Genomic DNA, 7,585 nt, shown 5'->3' with positions numbered 1-7,585 from the left:
CGGGTGCTTCTCTGCAACTAGTACTCGGTCCCCTGGCAAGAACGGGGTTTCACACACAGGTTTCCGCTGTGGATGTGTCTTTTCTTGCAGTCGCTTGGTGACAATTCGATGGATAGTCTCCAGCCGTCGACTTTGACAGTCAACCCAGGAACCCACACTCTGACCTTCACTGATCTCGGGGGGAGCCAGGTTGAGCTCTTCTATGCCTCTTCCGGCTCTTCCAAACAGTAGCACATACGGAGTGTACCCAGTGGTGGAGTGGACACGATTATTGTACGCCCACACGAGTTCTGCGAGATAGCCGGGCCAGTGATTCTTACGATCATCCTCTAACGTGCGTAGCATTTGTAGGAGGGTCCGGTTAAATCTCTCGCAGGCTCCGTTGCCCTGCGGATGATAAGGCGTAGTCCTTGACTTCTGCATTCCGTAAATCCTTTGCAGCTCTCTCATGACACCGCCCTGAAAGCAAGCCCCTTGGTCGGAATGTATTCTTTTGGGGCAGCCGTACACCCGGATAAAGTCATCACTGATGGCTCGAGCAGCTGATTCAGCCGTCTGATCTCTGGTGGGCGTCACCACCACAAATTTGGAGAAGTGATCTGTCATCACAAGGCAGAACTGATAGCCCCGGTGGGAGTGGCCAATCTTGAGATAATCGATCATGAGTACTTCCAACGGCTCTTTGGTTACAATAGTCTGTACTGGTGCTTGCTGTGGAGGAGCCTTACTTAACTCGCAGGAACGGCACAGTTTACAGGCCTTCTCTACTGCCTGAAGCATCTGAGGACAGTATACTATTCTTTGCAACCACTGGTAAGTCTTGTCCGGTCCAAAATGGGCTCCCTTCTCATGCGCCTCTCGGGCCAATGGTACTGCCATCTTCTGGGGTATCACTACTTGCCACCGCACTTCCAACTCTGTAGCTAGGTGCACCTTCCGATACAGCATCCCTTCTTGCACCGACAGCTTATCCCACTGGCTGAGAATCTGGAGGGCCACGTGCGACAGCGTGGCCCGTATTTACTTTCTAGGCTTGCGCTGCTGGATCACCCACTCTTTCACTTGAAGCAGTTCTGGGTCAGATGACTGGATTTTCACCCATTCCTCTCTGGTTTGGCCAAGCAGGCGTGATGTCGTGCCCGACGTAATTTCCAGCATACGAGCCTCTACCAATTGAGCGGTGAATTTACTGAAGTCCGGAATTTTGTCTTCCTCCAACTGTTCATCTCTCTCCCCCACTGGGGCTTTGGTGGTAACACGAGAAAGGGCATCCGCATTCTGATTTTCATGCTTGGAGCGGTACTGCACATGATAATTGTATCTGGAGAGTCGTGCCAGCCACCTCTGTTCCATTGCTCCCAGTTTGGCGGTGGAGATGTGAGCCAGGGGATTATTATCCGTATAGACTTCAATTTGGGCTCCCGTGAGATATTCCGAGAACCTTTCGGTTATTGCCCATACTAGTGCCAGTAACTCCAGCCGAAAGGAACTGTAATTCTCGGGGTTGCGCTCGGCTTCCCGTAACGTCCGACTTCCATATGCAATCACCCGTTCAGTACCATTCTGTACCTGGGCCAGTACTGCACCCAGGCCGTAGAGGCTTGCGTCTGTATACAACCGAAAAGGGAGGTTATAGTCTGCATAGGCAAGCACAGGGGCGCTAACCAAGGCCTCTTTCAATCGGTGTAAGACTTCTGCTTGTCTTGGTCCCCAGCAAATTTTCTGTGCTTTTGGTCCTTTCGCAGTCCCTCGGAGCAATTCGTGCAAAGGTTCTGCCTCCTTCGCGAAATCTTTATAAAGCGACGGTAATATCCGGCTAGCCCCAGGAAAGCTCGAACCTCCCGCACTGTGCTGGGTGTGGGCCATTGTAGCACTGCTCTCACTTTCCCATCGGAGGGCTGTACGCCGGCTTCCGACACCTTCTGTCCGAGATATTCAATCTCTTCCTGAAAGATCCGGCATTTTTTTGGTTTCAGTTTAAGCCCATGGGCGAGTAACCGCTGAAACACTTGACCCAGGTTTTCTAGATGTTTTTCGAAGGTTGCAGAATACACTACTATGTCATCCAGGTAAATCAACGTGGCCTCGAAGTTCATGTCTCCAAGGCAACTTTCCATGAGGCGCTGAAAAGTTCCTGGGGCATTATTTAGTCCAAACGGCATGCAATTGAACTCGAAGAGTCCCATGGGTACAATAAATGCGGTATTGGCCTTGTCTTTCTCTGCCACAGGGACCTGCCAATATCCGCTGGCCAGATCAAGGGAGGAGAAGTAACGTGCCTTTCCCAGCGCCGATAGGGACTCCTCTATCCGGGGCAGAGGGTAGGAATCACGAAGCGTGCATCCATTAAGCTTGCGGTAGTCAACACAGAAGCGGGTAGACCCATCCTTTTTCTTGACCAGCACGATTGGGGCAGCCCATGGACTCTGACTTTCTCTTACCACCCCGCTCTTCAGCATCTGCGCCAAGAGCTCTTTCACCTCTTGGTAGTACTTTGGGGGTATTTGTCTGTACCTTTCCCTGATCGGTGGGGCATCTCCCGTGGGTATTTCATGCTGAATCTTGTCAGTACAGCCAAAATCTTCTGCGTGATGGGAGAATGTGGCTTGATTCTCCCAAATAAAGTCTTCTATGGCTTGGGCTTGCTCCGAAGCGAAGGGGCTCAGGTCCACTCCCATCTGCCCTAAGATGACGCGACTGTTCCACTGATCAGTGGGTTTCTCTTTTCTTTCCATAGAAACAGCCCAAGTCCAGGCTTCCCCTGCCATGGGCTGCAATTCAATCGATTCTGCGGTCCCCACCTCTTCAGGCGCCAGGTAGACATGGGCCAGAACAACTCCCGAGGTCAAGGTGTAGGCCTGTTCACCGGTGTTCACGCAACGGAAAGGGACTCTTCCATTTCTTACTGTTGCTAAAGTGCGAGCCACCAACGGTTCATCTCCGTTCTCTTCACCACGGTAAGGCTCCACCAACACCTCCATCCCCTCGAGTGTACGGTGGGCTCCGACTGGCAAGGTGAGGACTGTCTCACGATTTGGAGGTAGAGTAATTGTTGTCTGTCTTGGGACTCGAACCCTCCCCACCGGGTAGCGGCTCCCACCATTCCTCCACAGTCCTCGGGCACGGAAAAGGTGTTGGAAGACATTTTGGGCGGGCCTGTTAGCAACTGTCGTTTTCCAGTAATCACAGCCCCCCTTGTTGAAGAGCAACTGGTCTAATTCTTTCAGGATGTTCATACCCACGATAGCCGGCACCTCTCTGTCGTACCGGCCCTCCGTTAACACAATCCCTTTTTTGCCTAAGTTCTGGCCACATGCACGTATGTTCATCCACACGACTCCTACAACCGGAATGGGAAGATTGTTTGCAGCCCTCAGTTTGATATGTGCCCCTTTGTCAATGGATACAGTTTGTCCAAAATGTTGGTAGAAGAACTGTTCTGGCATGGTGGTCACTTGGGACCCAGTATCCATCAAGCATCTTACTTCTTTCCCTTCAAATTCGGCCATGATCGTCGGTGTGCTGGCTGCTATATCTTCAGGGCGTTGGATTTCTCTAAGCTCAATTGGTCTCCCCGCCATGTGCCCATCCATGGAGGGAGGCACTAGTTTAACGGCGGTCTTTCTTGAGACGTCTTCCTCTCCGGACAGTGTCGGAATTAATGGTTCTGATTTCCACAGTTCCAACACTGGTACTCTCCAGCGGGTCTCGATCGTCTCTGCTCGATCTGTCCCCTCTCTTCTTGATAGGTATGCGTGTGGGTATTTGGTGCACACTTAACTGCAGGTTTCAGCGTGGGGTACCTCGTCACCGTTGGGGCCCGTATTCCGCCGCAGACACCTCTAAAGTTCAGTCTTTGTCCCGGATCTGTAATTTGCCCGTGCTGTCTGGCACCTCGCTGCACATCCAGCCTTTCTTGGATCTGTGTCTTGGGGAGATGTCACGCAACACTCAGGTACTTGGACCTTGTTCAGCAGGGCAGAATGCGGCCTTGCCTTCTTCAGCACGTCCGAACACACACACCTCAGCATAAACCGCTAGCAAACAAAACTAGCTCCTCTTCACATCCTGTTCAGACTGTACCAAGTAAATCAAGCAGCAGGGGGTTTGTGCCCGCTGTTCTTTGTTTTGACAGCAGGTGGCAGCATAACAAGGAAAAGTCCACAGTCTTCTAACCTATATATGTAAATGTTAACAGGTCTTACATCTGTGATCAATGCAGGCAGACTCAGGCGTTGACCTGCAGATTGGTAGTTCATGGACAAGAAAGCAAGAGTTAATCTCTGGTAGTCTGCTTCTTAGTCTCCTTTGATCACATGTTGTGGGGGAGCCAATCACATCTGCTCCCCTCCTATATATGCTGGCTTGATCCTTCCTTCTATGCCAGCTAGAGTTTCTTAGCTGGTCTGGTGAGGTGTTGTAATCCAGACTATCTGGTGATTGTCATATTTCTTGTTGAGGGGTGCGTCCTTATAATGCGAATGCATTTTACCGGTGTGCCGCCCCAGCAGCGGTCGAACCGCTCGTATCTGTGGGTGGTTACTCGTGGCTCGAGGGTATCCGGACCCGGGGGCTAGGGGCCACTTTCAAATGTAAAAAGCGGGTTATTTACACGGGAGATATAGTTTGTGACGCCACCCGTGGTGTGTGGTAACAGGGACTACCGCCGCTTCCGATGGGAATGCCCGGGGGGAGATGGAAGGGGGGCAGCTAGATGTCGTCTCCCTCCACGGGTAGGGAAGGCCCCAGGAAGGTGAATGTTGGTGTGCAGGGGAGCCCAGATTTGCTAGAAGCAGGGGATGACCAGGTACTCACTCAGACAGCGTCGGTGATGAAAGCAGACTCTGACAACAAGGTAAACCAAGTCTCTGGGTGCCGCTATCCTCTTGGGGGAGCCCGACCGGGTATCCGTCCCCTGCAGTACTGCCTGATGATCCGGAGCCTGCCTCCGTGCACAATTTTAGAAGTGTCCAAGTGGCCCGTAAGCATAAAGCTGTCCGGGCCCCGCTTCCTACTATGGATAGAAGAGGATCTTGCACTCGAGGGCTCACGCTTGGGATTTCTGTGGGCTGCTTGAATTGGAAAGCTCTATCCCCCTCGTTGCGCTAGTGCCCCTGATCTCTGAGCTTCGTGGGGATAGTCCATAAAGTCATATCCTCTGCAGGTTAATTGCCGGGTTGCTTGAAGCTACTCCCCGACCTAGGTCCAGTACCCGCCGTGCTTTCGGTCCCGGACCGGCTATTGTACTCGAGCTGCTGGCCGTCCTAGAAGACTAGGTCCAGGCACCCAGTCCCAATATCCCGTGACCGGGTCTCAGACTCCTCCAGGCCCAGACACCGCCTGCAACCCAACCTGAAACTCCCCGGGAGCCACACGCTCCCCTAGCTCCTCACTGCTCGAGGGCTACTACTGTTCTGTTTTACTTCCATCCCACTAGTTTGCCTGACCCCTAGGTGGACGGCCCTATTCCAGCTCAGCAACCCACTGGTGTGTCTGACAGGGTGTGGTGTGAGGTGTGATTGGGATTTTTGGATGCTGGTGGAGGCAGTACTACAGGTTAGGAACCCAGAACTATGGGGGTTTGAGTCCTGCACAAAGGATAAAGAGCTTGCAGTACCCTGTGACGACCTGACTAGTCCAGGGGCGTCACACTGGGAGGTGGGGGAGAGGGATAGCAGGAGGCTGGGGCCTGTGGGGCGCATTGCTGGGGCCTGCAGAGCGCTGTGCTGGGGCCTGCGGTGCGCTGCGTTGAGGCCTGTGGGGCGCTAAACTGGGGCCTGTGAGGCACTGTGCTATGGTGCTGTGGGCTGCGAGAGGTGAGGCATGGGCATCCTGAAAATGTCGGCATGGCGGGCTACAAATAATGGCGTCTGGAGGAGGCGTGTGCTCTGATGGAGCTCTCGGCTCAAGATCTCATCTGCACATGTACCGCCTCTGGCTCATTGATCTCCCAGCAGCGGACTTAATGAAAATGGCGCCCAGAGGTGGCACATGCGCAGATGAGATCTCAGCTTGTCATTCAGCCAATAACTCAATCTGCGCACGCTCTGACTCCGGGCGCCATTTCTTTGAAGCCCGTACCGCCGACAGTTTCTGGAAGTTGCCTACCTTACAGCATCTGGGACACCCGCTGGCCGCACCGCCCGCAGCATCGACCTGCTCCACCATCATCGCCCCTGCCTCCTTTGACCCCGCTCCACGACCAATGCCCTCCTCCCCGGTAAGACATCACTGAATTGTAAGACTGACCCCATTTATTTTTGTACCTTTTTTTCTCTCTAAATTTGGGGTGCGTCTTATAAACCGAAAAAATACTGTATTCTTGTAATCCTAGATCAGGTGGTAAAGTAGGCTGTTCCGTAGATATTAGTCGAAGACTTTAAGGGAAATTCCATCTCCTGACACCCAACACACATTTTACAGCCTACGACTGTTTGCATGGATGAAAAATGAAGTCCTGTTGAAAAGTGAACGTCATTTTTTCAAAAATAAAACAAGCAAGACCAAGAACTTCCAAAGTCACCAATAAACTAGTGAAACCTAGCCAAGATATGACGGATGAGAGAATCTAAATTGTTTCTTATGGCTTGCTGATTAAAGAAAGTGTCACTATGTTTTCTTATACAAAATAATATAGCAGAATTTGCAGCTCCTATACGTGTAAGCGATACTAACAGTGACCTTTATCTATTTTCCATGTTGACCTATGGGGGCCTTGGCATTTTCACAGCTATGCAAGTCATAAATCCGAGGCAGAGAAGTGTCCTATGAAATGTAGCCAATCATATGATAAATAAGCCGCATTTACCATACACTTGCCTATTTTAAATACATGGGGAAAATATTAAGGTGACCAATTTAGAAACAGAAAACCTTTTATAGTTTTGCTTCTTACACAGTGGAACGGTTCCAGTTCTTCTCTACAAGAAACATGAATTAGTGATCTATTGTATTTCTAATATATACTATATGCTTGCTCTGCATGCTGACGATGACATGAGTGCAGCTTTGCCAAACCCATAGAGAATGAATGGAGTGGTGGTTAGGCATCCAACCTACCAATTCATTTTGTTTTGGGGATCAAAATTCCCCGTTTTGCTGATCAGTGCAGGTCCCAGTATTCAAAACCCCACCGATCAGTAAATTATCACTCATTCAGTGGATAGATAAGAACTTGTTTTCAACAGATAAACCTTTTAATGTCAGAGTTGTATGCCATTGGCAGTCTGACGGTTAACAGCAGAAACGTATGCAAGCAGCAAGTAAATGGTTAATTGCAGGCAACAGTGATGAACTGGTAAACTAGATACTTCCTTGCAGAAAACCTTACACACTGTTGCAGCAACAGAGTAGTTTGAACTGCACCATGGGCATACCCAGCGAGGGGCGGGGGGGGGCAGCTGCCCCCCCCCCCTAGAAGCAGGGGCATGCACCCATTATGACCTTTCTCCAGTGCTTTTTTTGCGGAGGTACGTGCCGGTACATGGGAATCGGAAAATCTGAAGAGTGCCTCTGGCTCTGTCCACATGGCTAATTTGTAAATTATACAAATTAGCCATGTGTGGAGCGGAGGCACAAGCCAGCG

The sequence above is a fragment of the Anomaloglossus baeobatrachus genome, chromosome 7 (genome assembly GCF_048569485.1).
Source record: "Anomaloglossus baeobatrachus isolate aAnoBae1 chromosome 7, aAnoBae1.hap1, whole genome shotgun sequence".
NCBI classification, from domain to species: Eukaryota; Metazoa; Chordata; class Amphibia; order Anura; family Aromobatidae; genus Anomaloglossus; species Anomaloglossus baeobatrachus.
Note: the sequence above shows the minus strand (reverse complement) of the source record.